The sequence below is a fragment of the Prionailurus viverrinus genome, chromosome B2 (assembly GCF_022837055.1).
Source record: "Prionailurus viverrinus isolate Anna chromosome B2, UM_Priviv_1.0, whole genome shotgun sequence".
Taxonomy (NCBI): domain Eukaryota; kingdom Metazoa; phylum Chordata; class Mammalia; order Carnivora; family Felidae; genus Prionailurus; species Prionailurus viverrinus.
Genome location: NC_062565.1, coordinates 14955748 through 14972694, shown reverse-complemented (window position 1 = coordinate 14972694; position 16947 = coordinate 14955748). Strand labels below are relative to the sequence as shown.

Here is a 16947-nt window from a genome sequence, read left to right as displayed (position 1 = left end):
TTCATTAAATGGCAAAAAGGACAATATTAAGCACAATAAAACCCAGATTCACAGTAAATTCCTACAGTACTCATTCATAAAGACACCCCAACTATCAGAAATAATTATGCACTCTACTAACAACTAGAAAAACCTTTCAACTTATCCACACAAATATTTAGGATTAAGACTTCTAATAAAAAGTGTAGGGGGACTTGTGGAAGAAAAAGAAAACAATAATTAGGAAACAAATATATTTCTGAAAAGACACAGTAAAGATCTAGACCACACAAAAAAAGGAACACAGATACAGATTTAGAAAAAAAAGGATGTCAAATTCATATAAAAACATCTGAAATATTTAATAAAAATACACTTAAAAGTATTTTTAAAAGCTTATGAAATATTAATAAAACCTATAAAGACAGGAGAAAAGTGGAAAAGTATAAAGCAATACACCTGTAAATACGGACACAAAAAAACCCAACAACTAAATAAAACAGTAAACTGAATCCAGTTTGTTAAAAGGCTAATTGACTATGATTGCACCAGGATTTAAAATGGCATTTGACAGGATGCCTTGGGTGGCTCAGTCGGTTAAGCATCCGACTTCGGCTCAGGTCATGATCTCACGGTTGGTAAGTTTAAGCCCTGCGTTGGGCTCTGTGCTGACAGCTCAGAGCCTGGAGCCTGCTTCAAAATCTGTATGTCCCACCCCTTCCCCCACCACTCCCTCATTCTCTGCACCTCACCGGCTCCTGCTCTCTCTCAAAAATAAACATTAAAATAAAATGTCATTTGACCAATTTCAGCTACATTTCTAATAAAAACTCAAGCAAAATAAGAGGATAAGGAAAGTAAAATATGACACACTTCCCCCCCCCCACTCCACCCCCTGCCCAACTCTAATACAGGAAGATATTCAACAGTAAACCCTGAAGCCATTTCCATTAAAATCAGGATATGGAGTTGTCTACAACTGTTAAACACTGACTGTTTTGAAGTTTTCAGATAATTTAATAAAAATAATAAAAAAAACTAGTATAATATTAAAAGATATAATCTTTACCTGTAGTCGCTATGATTATATACGTAGAAAACCACAGAGTCTACTAAAAGCTTTTAGAATTACAGTTGACCCTTGAACAATGCAGGGGGTTGCAATACTGACCCCCATGCAGTCAAATATCCAAGTATAACTTGATTCTCCCTAACTAATTGTCTGCTATGGACCAGAGAAGCCTTATCAGTAACATGAACGGTCAGCCGACACATATTTTGTATGCTATGTGCATTATACACCGTACTCTTACAGTACAGTTGTAAGCGTCTAAAGAAAGAAAATGTCAAGGAAATCATAAGGAAGAAAAAATACATCTACCGTGCTGCATTTATTGAAAAATATCTGCATATAAGTGTACCCATGCAGTTTCAAACCCGTGTTGTTCAGAGGCCAACTATAATTATTTTGGCAAAGTGACTAGATATGAGACCAACATTTACATTTCTCTTTTAGTAGTAACCAGAGGAAAAAAAGTGGTGTGTGTAAATATACAGTCACAAAACTACAGAAATCATAAAACAGGAGTCCCACGGCATGAAAACAATATATTAAAATAAAAGCTATAAATACATGGATATACTATGTATTTGGATAGCCTGACAGTACAAAAAAAGACTAGGTTTCTAAAATTAATATATACATGTAATAAGATTTAAGAAAGATTCCCAATGGATTTTCAAAACTAGAATGATTTTGAGAGTATTGCACGTATTTTACATGCAATGTAAGTATTGGGAGAAATAAAAGACTTAATAAAGTACAAGACTTAAGTGTTTGAGAAGAAACACGAAGCTGCGAGCAGGGACACGACGGCAGACCTGCAAGGTTCTGGGTCTAGGAGCACCCATTAATGGCTACGAGTTTCCCCTTCTGGGAAAACGTCGACTAAAAATGCTCCCCAGGAGGCACATCAGCCGTGCTCACTGCTTAAGACCAAAGACTGGAACAGGCTTCCGCTCCTGAAAGGAAGAGAAGAAAATACTGATACCACTTGTTGCCCTGGCTTAAGCCTACTGGACACTGCGGCCTAGATAAGGCTAGCGGTAGCCTCCTGACTAAACCTGAACAAAGCTGTTGAATGATCAGGGACTGAATCCGCCAGGCTGCCAATCCCCCTGAAGAGAGAACTGGAAGACTCTTCTCCCTGCTTTTGTTTGGGGGCCCAGGGCTTAGAAAGTACAAACTGTCTTAAGGAGAAAATAAGGATAGAAAAAGATGCACAAAATGAAGGGAAACTTTAAATTTTCTAATCAAAATGAGACTACAAAAGCAAAACTCTACAGGATATACCAAACATAGGCCAAGGAAATAAACACAACTGCAACAAGAATTCATTCTAGATGACACAAATAAGTGGACAATTAAGACAGAGGGAACAATTTAAAAAGGACATTTAGGATACGTAAAAGGAAAAAGGAGCCATTAGCACGGAAAATTAAAGCAGAACATCGGTGTTTATTAAGATAGGTAGCTAATTTTCCACAACTGAAAACTATTATTGTTGAATTGAAAGCGCATACACACCGAAGAAGATAAAAACAAACCGGCATGCGGACACACTACAGAATATCGGTAACACTTAATCCTAAAAGCTTCCAAAGGGAAGATGCAGCTGATGTCCCTCCAAGAAAAGACCATTAGACTGACAGCAGATTTTGCCCCAGCGGCAGTTGATGGCAATAAACAATGGCACAAAGCACTAAGGGTAAAGAACAGTCTAGAACTTAAGGTAAAGAACCTAGAACTTAATGCCCAGATCAAGTTGCACTGAAAATGAGGGCAACATAAGGTATTTAAAGACACTAAAAAGCTAACAGTTTTACTATCCACAGACCCTCACAAAAGAACTACTTCAAGATCTGCTTTACCAGAAAGTGAAAAAGTAAAAACAAAACAAAACAAAACACAACAGAAGAAATGCAAGGGTCAAAGAAACAATAATCAGCACAAAAAATGATGACATATGTAACTAAAAATAATTCCTCAAAATACTATTATTTTAAAATTCTATAATCCATACCTAACACGCTAGAATATAATTAACGGTACTTTACATATAAAGACACAGGAAAACATGACCCATATTCAAGAGAAAAGAAACAAAAAACAGAATGACCCTGAGATGATGGAGTGGTTGAAATTAAAATATAAAGAATTTAAAGCAACTCTTGTTACAATGCTCAAGGATGTAAAGGGAAATATGCTTGTAATCATTTCAACAAAGAAGAAGAAACAATAAAAAAAAAAAACCCCAAAAATACTAGAGCTGAAAAATACCTGAAATAAGCACTTACATACTTAACGGCACACTGGAAATGGCAAAATGAGTTAAGTAAACATGAAGACAGAGCGATCTGAAGAACAGAGAGAAAAAATGAGGGGAAAAAAGAGTTGCCTAAGGCAGTATCCAAAGGTCTAACATACATGTAACTCGAGTCCCACAAGGAGAAAGAGAAAATGGGTTAAAAAATCTGAGAAAAATCTCCCAAATCTGGGAAAAGCATTTATAGATTCAACAATCAACAGGTTAAATACAGGTTAAACACAAAGAAAAGCACACCTATGCACAAGTCATAAGCCAAACTGCTGAAAACTAAGAACAAAGTGAAATAGTGAAAGCAGCCAGAAAAAAAAAAAAAACCTATTACTGTCACAGGAACACTGAGCTGCATACTCGTGCATTTCTCACATGAAAATAAGAAAGTTTTATTTCACAGTAAAATATCTATAAATGCAGAAACTGGGGGAGGGGATCTCATTATATTATCACATTTAAGTTCCTTAAATTCACTGCACTATACAAAATCATGCAATAAAAACCACAGGGCTTATGGGGAAAAATGGGGTAAGAGCATGGCATTCCAAAACTCTAGCAGTAACACATTTAAAGAAGACAGAGAAGAACCCAATTAAAAAATTTTTTTCCAAAAAAAAATTTTTACACAAGCTAAATTGATTAAAATACATAAACACAACAATAAATATAGCATCCTGCACTGAAAAAGACTTGAAGTTCACTTGGGGAAGTGGGTGGCACAGGACTGTAGCTTGTGGTTTATTGTGAAGTGGTGGAAGGAAAGTTCTTTGACGGGCAAATCTGTAACAGCAGATGTGGATGGGTGTGGCTTGTAACAGGCAGTGAACCAACATAGTTGGTAGACGTTTGAGGCGTGGCATGACATATAAAAGCAAGTTTGAATTACACAGCAATGAGGGAGTGTTAAGATTTTTAAAGTACATGAACAAGAAATTTATTTTTTAATAATATTTATTTTTGAGAGAGACAGAACATGAGGGGGGAGGGGCAGAGAGAGAGAGGGAGACACAGAATCTGAAGCAGACTCCACGCTCTGAGCTGTCAGTCAGCACAGAGCCCAATGTGGGGCTCAAACTCACAAATTGTGAGATCATGACCTGAGCCAAAGTCAGATGTTTAACTGCCTGAGCCACCCAGGAGCTCCAATGAATAAGAAATCTATTATTGTGATACTCTGTGTTTAGCAAAGGAAATGGCTATAAAAATTTTTCAGATCAATATATCAATTTCAAATTATACAGTTATTAACATTTTAAAAATAATGGTTGCACCAAATATCAAATAACAGAGACTAAGAAGATTAGTTTATATTCCTACTATAGGTTTAAGGTTTAAGTCAATTAGCTTGTTAATTTCCCATCTGTTCTCTCCATTCATCCTTTTCTACGTTCTTTGTATTTTTCTATATTTACCCTTTGTTATTAGCTTTCTGCTGTATGTTTTGATAGTGTATCAATGAACACCATGTGTTAAGAAATGCATCTTTAACACACATATTCTTGACTGAATTAGTATATTTATTACATGATGACAATGTAACACAAAACTTTTAAAAGCCCGTTTACCTCTTCCCACATTTTTGTCACTCACTCCACAAGAATGGCACCATTCTTGCTTTGTTTAGTTAATGCTACTTAACTCATTAGACACACAACAGACTTCTCATCAGAGACCATGGAAGCCAGAGGCAGTGGGATGACGTTTGGCAATGCTGAAAAAGCAAACTCTGTAAAGCAAGAATTCTATATAGAGCAAAACTATGTTTCAAAAACAGAGAAACTGAGATATTCCAAAATAAACAAAAACTGGAAGCTTGTCACTAACAAACCTGCATAAGAAATGATAAGGGATAAAAGAAAGGAAACTAGAGACTAACTCAAATCCATACAAAGCAAGGACATCAATACAGATAACTACATAGGTAAATACAAAAGAAGGTATGAATGGTTGTTTCTAACTCTCTTCTCCTACATAAAAAACATAAAAGCAGTAACTATAACTCTTTAGGTTTAAATTGCATACAGATAAAATTTTAAGACAATAACAGTGAAAAGGAAGGAAGGAAGAAATTAGATATATTAGGAAGCAAAATTTAACATACTATGGGAATTAAGTTGGTATTAATCCAAATTATATTTTTATGTTAAGGTATTATCTGAGTAATCCTCCAGAGCAACCACTAAGAAAATAACTCAGAAACTACAGAAAAGAAACCACAATGAAATTGAGAGGTATACTAGAAAACATCTAATTCACACAAAAGCAATAATGGAAGAGCACAGAAACAAAAAGATACAACACATGTAATAAATATCAAAATGGCAGACTTAAGTCCGACGTTATCAGCAATGATAAGAAACACAAATGGATAAAGTCATCCAATTAAGAGGTAGAGACTCATAGAACAGTGTTTTTCATTAAAAAAACAAACATATTGTCTACGGGGAACACTTTAGATTTGAACACACAAGATGAAAATAAAAGGAAGGAAAAAAGACATACTAAATAGTAATCAAACAAGAAATTAAGTAATCTATCACTAATACCAGACAAAACAGACCTTAAGACAAAAGCTGCTACTAGGAACAAAAGTATACATTTTATCATAAAAGGGTCAATACATCAAGAAAACATAACAATCATACACAAATACAAACCTACCAAGAGAGCCCTATTTAAAGTGAAGACTCCAAGAATTAAAAGAAATACACAAGTCACAATAATGGCTGAAAATTTCAATAACTCACTTTGAATGATGGATGGAACAATCAGAGGATCAACAAGGAAATGCAAACTTGAACACAACTGTAAACCAACCAGAACCAACAGACATCTATAGAACTCTCCACCAACCATGGTGAGACATGCTTCTCAGGAGCACACAGAAGAATCTCCAGGCCCTAAAACAAGCCCCTGTAAATTTAAAATAATTGAAATCATACACAGCATATTCTCCAACCACAAAGAAATTAAATTAGAAATCACAAACATGGGGTACTAGGTAGCTCAGTTGGTTAAGTGTCTGACTCTTGATTTCGGCTCAGGTTATGATCTCACCTTTCATGAGATCGAGCCCCGCGTCGGCTCTGCACCGACAGCACCGAGGCTGCTTGGGATTCTCTCTCCCTCTGTTCCTCCCCAGTGCACACACGCGCGCACGCTCTCTCTCTCTCTCTCTCTCTCAATAAATAAATGAACACAAAAAATTTAAAGAACTCATAAATACAATAAAAATTGGAATGTACACAAACATGTGGAAGCTAAACACATTTCTAAAAATTCACAAAGAAACCACAATGGAAATTAGAAAATACTTAGAAATGAAGGAAAATGAAAACATAATACACCAAAACTTATGGGATGCATCTAACGTAGTACTTGGAAGGAAATTTATAGCTGCAGTTTCCTATATTTTAAAAAAAAGAAATATCTCAGGGCACCTGGCTGGCTCAGTTGATAGAGTGCACGACTCTTATCTTGGGGTTGTAAGTTCAAGCTCCTTGTTGGGTGTAGAGTTTACTTAAAAATAAAATCTTGAGGGGCACCTGGGTGGCGCAGTCGGTTAAGCGTCCGACTTCAGCCAGGTCACGATCTCGCGGTCCGTGAGTTCGAGCCCCGCGTCGGGCTCTGGGCTGATGGCTCGGAGCCTGGAGCCTGTTTCCGATTCTGTGTCTCCCTCTCTCTCTGCCCCTCGCCCGTTCATGCTCTGTATCTCTCTGTCCCAAAAATAAATAAACGTTGGAAAAAAAAATAATAAATAAAAAAAAATAATAAAATCTTGAAAAAAAAATAGATCTAATGAATAATCCAACTTTCTACACTGAGAAACTAGAAAATTAAAACAAAACAAAACCCCCCCAAAACTAACAAACCCAAGCAAGCAATGGGATTAAAAGATTAGAGCAGAAATAAATACAAAAAAGACCAGAAAAGCAACAGAATCACTGAATCCAAAAGGTGGTTCTACTACGAAAGAAAAAGACTCAACAAAAGCAGCAACAAAAGAGCGGTAATTACTACCAAAGTAACAAAAGATTTTAAGGAAATAAAAAGAAATATAAGAAAATACTGTGAAAAACTATATAAGCAACATACTACGGAAACTATTTAAAATGGACAAATCCCTAAAAAGTCATAAACTACCAAAACTGAATAGCAATCTTAAAACTTGCCACAAAGAAAAGCCCATGCTCAGATGGCCTCACTTGGTGAATTCTACCAAACATAAAGAAAACTGATCACCAATCCTCAGACTCCTCCCTGCAAATTTGTAACAGTTTCTAACTAATTCTACAGGGCCAATGTTACCCTGTTGTCAAAATCAAGCAGATACCACAAGAAAACAAGAGAAAATATCCTTTACAAATATAGATGCTCAAATCTTCGACCAGGAAACCAAATTTGGCAACACACAGAAAAGGACTGTACATCATGAACAAGAGAAATTTATCCTAGAAATGCAGGTTGGCTTCGAAACATAATCAATGTAATACACCATACTTGCAGAATAGAGAATAAAAACAACTTGATCCCAGACACAGAAAAAGAATTACACAAAATCCAACATCCCTTCTTTACAAAAACACTCAACAAGTCAGGAATAAAAGGGAACCTCCTAACCCGGTAAAAAGTATCTATTACAAAAAATCCACAGCTAACATCATACTTAATGGTAAAAGGCTAAATGCTTTCCCCTTAAAATCAGGAACAAGAAAAGGATAACCCCTTTTACCGTTTCTATTCAACACAGGACTGGAGGTTCTAGCTTGGGCAATAAGGCAAGAAAAAGAAAAGACATCCGTATTGTAAAGTTAGGAAGAAACATACCCTAGTCACATACAACACAATTTTATACATAAAAAATCCTCAGAATCCTTACCAAAAAACTATTAAACAAGTTCAGTAATACTGCAGGATACAAGTTCGATATGCAAAAATCAGTTTTATTTCTACTCTCTAGCAACAATTTGAAAATAAATTTAAGAAAACAATTTCATTTACAACAGAATCAAAGAATATCTAGAAATAAAATTAACAAAAAAGTGCAAGACTTGAACGCCAAAAACTAAAAACGTTGTTGAAAGAAATTAAAGAACATCTAAATAAATGGAAAGACACCCACATTCACGGATTGAAAGAATACTGTAAATACTGGTAAGATGGCAATGCTGTCCTAATTAATCTAGAGATTCAAGGCAACCCTTATCAAAATTCTAACTTGCTTTTCAGCAGAAATGGAGAAACTGATCCTGAAATTCATATGGAAATGCAACAGGGCCCAGGAGAACCGATCTATCTGCAAAAACAAAACAAAACAAAACAAAAAAACTTGGTGGACTCACACTTCAGTGTTAGAACTCGCTATAAAGTTACAGTACTTAGAACAGTGTATTATTACTGGCTTAAGAACAGACATATGTATTAATGCAACAGAACTGAGAGTTTAGAAATTAACCCTTATGTTTATGGCCAAGTGATTAGGATAAGAGAGAGAAGACAATTTCATGGAAAAAACAAGTCTTTGATTTAATGGAAATTGGATGGAAAAGACAATAGTCTTTCCACAACTGATGCAGGGACTAGATGCATCTAGGCAGAAGAATGAAAACAAAGCCATACCTCGACACCATATATAAAATGTAACTCAAAATGAATTAGAGAACATAAAAACTCTTAGACAAAAACACCAGAGTAAATCTTCATAACCTCGGATTAGGCAATAGTTTCTTAGATATTATACCAAAAACACAAGTGACAACCACAAAAAGATAAACTGGACTTCATAAAAATATAAAACTTTTGTGCTTTGAAGAATATTGTTAAGGAATTTAAAACAGGATAAGATATATGCAAATAAGCTGTCAGGGACTTGTATTCAGAACACACAAACAACTCTTACAACTTAGCAATAAAAAGAAAACCCAACTAAAAAATGGCCAGAGGACCTGAACAGACATTTCTCCAATGAAAATATACAAATAGCCAATAAGTACATGAAGTGATGCTCCATATCACTAGTCATTAAGGAAATGCAAATCGAAATCATTATGAGATCTCACTTCACACACCCCACGAGGAGGAGAATCAAGAATACACTAGAATCGTGAATGAGCGTTTAGAACTTTCACAGTTGGTGACGAGGTAAAACAGTGCAGTCACTTTGGAAAACTGTCTGGAAGTTTCTTGAAATGGGTATCATTGAGTTTCTTTCTGACCCAGCAATTCAACTCCTGGTTATCTACCCAGGAGAAACAAAAACATATCCACACAGAAACATGACACAAATGTTCATAACAGCATCATTCCAAATAGCCAGAAATGTGTTTCCACCTACTGATGAATAAACACAATGTGACATATCCTTATAATGGAATATTATTTGGCAAGAAAAAGGAATGGAATACTGACAAATGCCGCAGCAGAAATCAACTCTGAAAACATTATGTTAAGATAAATAAGCCAGAAACAAAGGTCACGTGTTGTATGATTCCATTTATAGGAAATGCCCAGGGTGTAGGTAAATCCGTGGAAACAAAATAGGCAAGTGGTTGCCTATGATCAGGAGAAGGGACTGCTGAGGAGTACAGGATTTCTTTTCGCGCCATGAAAATGTTCTAAAATTAAACAGTGGTGAGGATTGCACAATTCCGTGAATATGCTAAAAACTACCTAACTTCATGCTTTTAAGGGTGAATTTTTATAACTGTGAATAATGTCTCAGTAAGATTCTCATTCAAACATAAACGAGAGGACTTTTGTTTGCAGCGCGAATATGTAAAGAGCTTGGAACTTGTCACTCCCTTCCGCACAACAAGAAAAAAAAGGTGAACAAATAAAAAGGCTACGACGCTGTGTGATTACAGAGAATCAGAGCTTACCATGAGCAGGAGTCTCTGAAGACAGTAACTGGTACGAGTATCGCCTGGGTGGCTCAGTTGGTTAAGTTTGTCTGACTCCTGATTTCAGCTCAGGTCATGATCTCATGGTTTCTGAGATGGAGCCCCACGTCCGGCTCTTCACTGACAGCGCAGAGCCTGCTCGGGATTCTCTCTCTCCCCTCCTCAACACACACACACACACACACACACACACACACACACACTCACTCTCTCTCTCTCTCTCAAAACAAACAAATTTTCAAAAACTAAAAGGTAACCATGAATTCCTGAAGGCAGAGTATAAACTAGCTTGAAGCTTTAAAACTGCTGATGGCCCAGTCTTCCAGAAGCCTCCACACTTGGATGAGTTTTACCTTGTCACCAGGTTATCACCCAGGAGCAAGAAGAGCTCTTCAGTTCTGTCCACGGGAAGGGGAAAAGTAACCATCCAGAGATAACACCCAGAGCAGTGTGTCCCCTTTAACAAAGACCTGCCTTCAAGAGAAACTACTTTATCAGAACCTTATTTGAATTAGAAAAAGAGCATTTAGACAACGCCAGTTCTTGTTAGCCTTCCTGACTGAAGAGAAGGGGTTAAAAAAAAAAAAAAAGACTAAAATTCTTCTGAAATTCACAGGAAAGGGACACTAGTCCACTATAACAACTGAGATTTAGTCATTAAATCACAGACGGCTGCCTTTCCCTGGTACCTTATCACCACATCAGCAAGGCTCTAGTGTAACACTGTAACAGTCAATTACAACTGACAGAGGTGCAAGACACAGACTCTATTTAAGGAGTTTCTAGGGAAACCCCAAATAAGAGTGACAACAAAAACAAGGAAACCAGAGAAAAATGAAGCCCCTGACACAGTCAAACAATACATACACCAAGGAAACATTAAACACAACTTGACTCCTAGCCACGGTATAAAACATCACATAAAGATCTATTTACCTAAATTTCTATTACCCAATAAATCATGTAACATTCTCAACAACAACAAAAAAATCACACTGCATGTTAAATAGCAAGGAAAATACAATCTGGAGAAATAAAGCAAGTATCGCAATCAAACTCAGGCAAGGCAGAGATTTGGGAATTTTCAAACTAAGAATTTAAGATAACTGTGATTAATAGGCTGTAGGCTATAAGAAATATTTTTTTTCAATGCTAGAAGTTAAAAACATTATTACAAACAGTGCTCTTGATGCGTTCATCATTCGACCAAACACAACTGAGAAAGCCAGCAGTGAGCTTAAGGATATGTTATTAAGAACTTCCCAAACTGAAATGCCAAGAGAAAAAAAAGGAATAAAAAGATCAGAACAGAACATACAAGAACTGCAGGACCAATATAAAAGGTGTAACATACACATAATGGGGATACCAAAAGAAGAGGAAAGAAACGAGTATTTTAAGTAATAATGGCTGGGAATTTTTCCAAAATTCATGACCGGCATGAAACCAAAATTCCAGAAAGGTTACAGAACACTAAACAAGATAAATACCAAAACATCAACACCCAGGCTTATATTCAAATTTCAGAAAGCCAAAAAAGAAAATCTTGAAATAAACTAAGGGCACAACAAAACAAAACCTCACCTATAAGGAAAAAGGACTAAGAATTACATGATGACTTATTCTCAGAAACCACGCAAGCAAGAAGAGACTGTAGTGACATACCTGAATGCTGAAAGAAAAAAACTATTCCCCTAAAATTCGGTGTCCAGCAAAATTATCCTTAAAAGGTTAAGGACAAATACTTTATTAGACAATCAAAAACTCCCAAGAACTGCCAACAGACTTGCCTTGCAAAAAATATTAAAAGTTCTTCGGAGAGAAGGAAAAAGTATTGGGGAGAAACTCAGATCCACATAAAGAAAGAATCAGGCAAGAAATAAATGAAGATATGATAAAACCTTGCATTCTTCTCATTCTGAATTGATTTTAACTGTTGGAAATAAAAACAGCGACAATAAATTGGGTAATTACAGTTTACGGACAAGTGAAATGAGTGAGAGCAGTATTATATGAGACGGGAGGGAGGAAGTGGTTATAATGTAATAAAGAACCTGTACTACCTGTAAAATGGTAAAGTGTTTTTCGAAAATGGACTTATACTCATGAAAATGACTACTGCAAACTGAGGCAACTAGGAGAGAAAATGCAATCATAAAAAAAATGCTCAATTAAAACCGGAGGAGGAAGAAAGCCGATTTTTCTTTTGAATAAAGGCAACAAGGAACAAACGCAATGAACAGAAGACAAGTACAAATAGCACTGACACTAATCCAGCTACAACAGTCAGTTTCAATGTGAGAGGTCGAAATATATCAATTAAGAAAACTGCCAGTTTGGATAAGAAAACAAGGCCAAAGTATATAGCATCTACAAGAAACCCACATTAAATATAGGTACACACATAGATGGAAAGTAAAGGGACAGAGAAAGGCATACCGTGCTAATACCAATCAAAAGAAAGCAGGACTAGCTATATTAATTTCAAAGCAGATTTAACAAGGAAAACTATCAGAACTAAAGAGCATTTCATAACAATAAAGAACCAATTCTTGAAGATATAATAATCCTTAATGTTTAGGCACCAGTAACAAAACGTCACAAGATGTATGGCAAATACTGATGGAACTCCAAGGAAAAATAGTTAAATCCACTATTACAACTAGAGACGTCAACAAACATGCATTAGTAACCGGCAGACACAGAAAAGAAGCAAGCATGTAGTCAAACTCAAAAACATCATCAATCAACTGGTTTTCATTGACATTTATACACAACACTTCATCCATTAACAGCAGAATACCCACTCTTCTCACGCTCACAAGAACATTCACCAAGACAGACCACCTTCTGCTCCAGCAATCGTGCTCCTAGGTATTTTTACCCCAATAAGATGAAAACTTATGTCCAAACAAAAACCTGCACATGTCGGCAGCTTTGTTCATAACTGTCAAAAACTGGAAGTAACCAAGATGTCCCTCATTAGGTAAACAGGTAAACAAACGGTGATACATCCGTACAATGGAGTATCATTCAGTGATACAAAGAAATAACCTATAAAGCCATGAAAAGACACGGAAGAATCTTAAATGCGTGCTAAGTTGAAGAAGTCAGTATGAAACGGCTACATACTGTATGATTCCAATTATAACCCTCGAGAAAAGGTAAAATTATGGAGACAGTAAAAAGATCAGCAGTTGCCGGGAAGTTTGGAGATGGGCGCCAGAGAGGGGAGGGACAAACAGGTGGAACCAGAGGGGATTTTTAGGGCAGTGAAACTATTCTGTAGGATACCGTAAAGGTGGATACAAGATATTATGCATTTGCCAAACCACACAGAACTGTACAGCAAAGAGTAAACCCCAATGTAATCTATGGACTGTAGTTAGTAATAACCTATCAACCCTGGTTTGTCACCTAGAACAAAAGTACCACATTCATGCAAGATGTTAATGGGAGAAACCAGGGGAGTGAGGGGTATAAACAGGAATTCTTTGTAGTATCTGCTTAATTTTTCTGTACAAATTTTCTAAATTTCTAAAAATTTCCTAAAACTGGCCAAAAACCCGAAGGTACATTTAGGGAGAAAAACACCACAACCCAATACAAAGGGCAAACAAGTTAGGAGTGATATTCCAACATACATAATACAGAATTATGCTTAACACAGAATGTGCTTAAAAATATTGTGAAAGAAGAAACCTATTTGCAGACACTCTCTGCAGCTGTACTCCTAACAAAGCCCTTCATACTGTGAACGGATGAATACATTGTGGGGCACCCTTACAGTGGAACACTACTCAGTAAGAAAAAGCAACAAAGAATTGGTACAGGCATCAGTGTGGATTAATCTTGAAGGCACTATGCTAAATGAAATCAGTCAGTCCCAAAGATTACATATGACACAATCCCATCCATATTTTTCAAAAAGAAAACCATGAAGGGAGGAGAATGGTTCAGTGGCTCTTAGGAGTTACCAGTGTAGAGAAGATTAGTGATCATTCCCTTTTAGGGAAGAAGTTCAGGGAGTGATGGAATTGTTTTATATCTTGGCTGTGGTAGTGGCTGCAGGACTCCATGAATTTGTCACAACTCAGAGAGCTGTACAAACAAAAAAAAGTTTTACTGTACATTAATTAAAAATAAATTTTAGGGGCGCCTGGGTGGCGCAGTCGGTTAAGCGTCCGACTTCAGCCAGGTCACGATCTCGCGGTCCGTGAGTTCGAGCCCCGCGTCGGGCTCTGGGCTGATGGCTCAGAGCCTGGAGCCTGTTTCCGATTCTGTGTCTCCCTCTGTCTCTGCCCCTCCCCCGTTCATGCTCTGTATCTCTCTGTCCCCAAAATAAATAAACGTTGAAAAAAAAATTAAAAAAATAAAAAATAAAAAAAATAAATTTTAAAAAAGGAAGTACTGTAACAAAAAAATGGGTAATTTGAAAGCCAGCGTTCTCCTCCGTGGGTAACAATAAAGGACAAGTAATAAATCATTTTACATGCATACATTCCAAATAGGCGGCACACAAGTCCCCATCTCACGCAGGTCCCCCCAGGACCCTGCACGCTGCAACGTGATGGCTGGAGGAAGAGACGGCCCTGTACCTGACAAGTCAGCAAACTGCGGCCAGGCCCTGCCGGACTCCCCAACACCTTACAAAGAAACAAATCCATGTGATTACTGCAAATGCTGCCATAAAAAAACGTAATAAAATGTAAAGATATCAGACAATAATGGAGGAGGAAAGCCTGTTGTGAACCAGTGTGCACATCTGCTGGAACTGTACAGGGATAGTGTTTTCCAAAAGGGCAACTATGGTGGCCCTTTTGAGTGAAACAATTCAACTTTTGGCAGTTCTCAAAAAGACTGGTGAACTGGATGTTTCTGTCATGTGGGCTGGAGTTAGCTTTTAATTTAATCTTAATTAAGATTTAATATTAATTTAATTACAATAATTCATGTAACCACCACCTTGTTCGAAACCAACAGCAATCTTATCAATGTGATTCTTAACAAAAATCACTGTGATTTCTTAACAAAAGTGTTCGTAAATCTCAGGAATAAAGAAAATTTCAAATTACACTAAAATGTTAGCTCTTCATTAAGCATTCATCTAGTGGGTATAATGGTAACCAAGCAAATTCCTTGTTTGATGCTGAATTTTAAAATTTCAAATTCTGAATAGTTTTTTCATGTTACTCTAGGTACAAAAGGGATCTTTTGGCCTCACAAGACTTGAAAATTACTTAATATCTTTTGAACTAGAATGTCTTATATCTGCCTGAAGGCATAATGAGTATAGTAAAATAAGACTCTTAAGGGCACCTGGGTGGCTGAGTTGGTTAAGCATCCAACACTTGATTTCGGCTCAGGTCATGATCTTACAGTTTGTGGGATCAAGCCCCATGTTGGGCTCCACATTGACAGCATCTGGATCCTACTTGGGATTCTCTCTCTGCCCCTCCTCCACTCATGCTCACGCTTTCTCTCTCTCAAAACAAATAAACTTAAAAAAAGAAAAAACTCTTACTTTAAGAACACCAAAAGAGAGTAATTACTGCTTCAAGATATACTGGTATATGTATATCTCCTTCTATACAGAAACTCAGGACACTTATCTGCAACTCACAAGTACCAATCTAAAACATGTGTAAAAGATATGAATATAACATCCATTTCTTCTTTATGTGAAAGAAAACATCTAACTACTTTCAACTGTTAAAAGTAAACTGCAGACATATACCCAACTGGTGACTCATATAGTGCTGTAAAATTAAACCACAAGATTTCATCAAAAGTTGCACATGCTCCCGTGAAAATATTTCAATCAGGTTTTTAAGAAATGCATGCTTCGGGGTTAAAAAAAACCAAAACCAAAACCAAAACCAAACAAAAACAATTACTAACCAAATCAGTTAAAAACTTATAAGGAAGCAAAGAAAAATAAAGCAACTGTCTAGGGAGCTCCGGTGCTGAAAGATTATGAACACATCAGAAATTATGAGGAAAAAGATGAAACTTCACTTGGCCACTAAAATAGTCATGCTTTTCACCGTATTCTATATGAGGTCTTGAACATCTTAAGGAGCTTGCTGGCCAAGGAGAAGACGGCAAAGGACTTGGCCCGGGGCACGTCTCCCACACAAACCAGCCAACACCCGGTCTGCGGCCCATCTCGTTACCTCATTTTCACGTCAATCCGTCCCCTGACCTAAATCCCCCCAGCGTCAGGCATCAGAAAACTGCAGACCACCAAAACGGCCCAAAGCCCACCAAAATCATTCAAACGAGCCTCTCCTAAACTGTTGCATCGTTTCCCTTGGAAACCCCAAAAAAGGCTCTGGCCTAGGCCTTCCCCTTACTCCTGTCTTCTGCCCCCTGACCACAACTCGGTACTTCTCCTGGGGCCCCTCGTGGCATGTGGGACCTCCCCTCTCTAGGACCTGTGAGTGTCATAAACTTCCTCTCAAGCCTTGTTCTGGGCTCCTCCTGCAGCTGTGACACCTTTACCATCGTATCCAACATGTGCGTTCTTAGAACAGCCACTGCTACTATACGAAGGTAATTCAAGATCATGCGTATCTAAAATATTACAAATTAAGTACTAATCACCAGATGACTATCTAAGAGAATAGGACTGAGGTAAGAAATTTAACTGAAGAAAATGGAAATAATTATCCTTAATATTACTATTC

General features: G+C 37.0%; 1 protein-coding gene across 1 annotated transcript in view; it reads right to left on the bottom strand.

Annotated features, from left to right (window-relative positions):
* The window catches only part of RANBP9 (RAN binding protein 9), a 90936-nt gene that overhangs the window by 38153 nt on the left and 35836 nt on the right, over positions 1-16947 (bottom strand). The gene's annotated exons all lie outside the window — the stretch shown is intronic.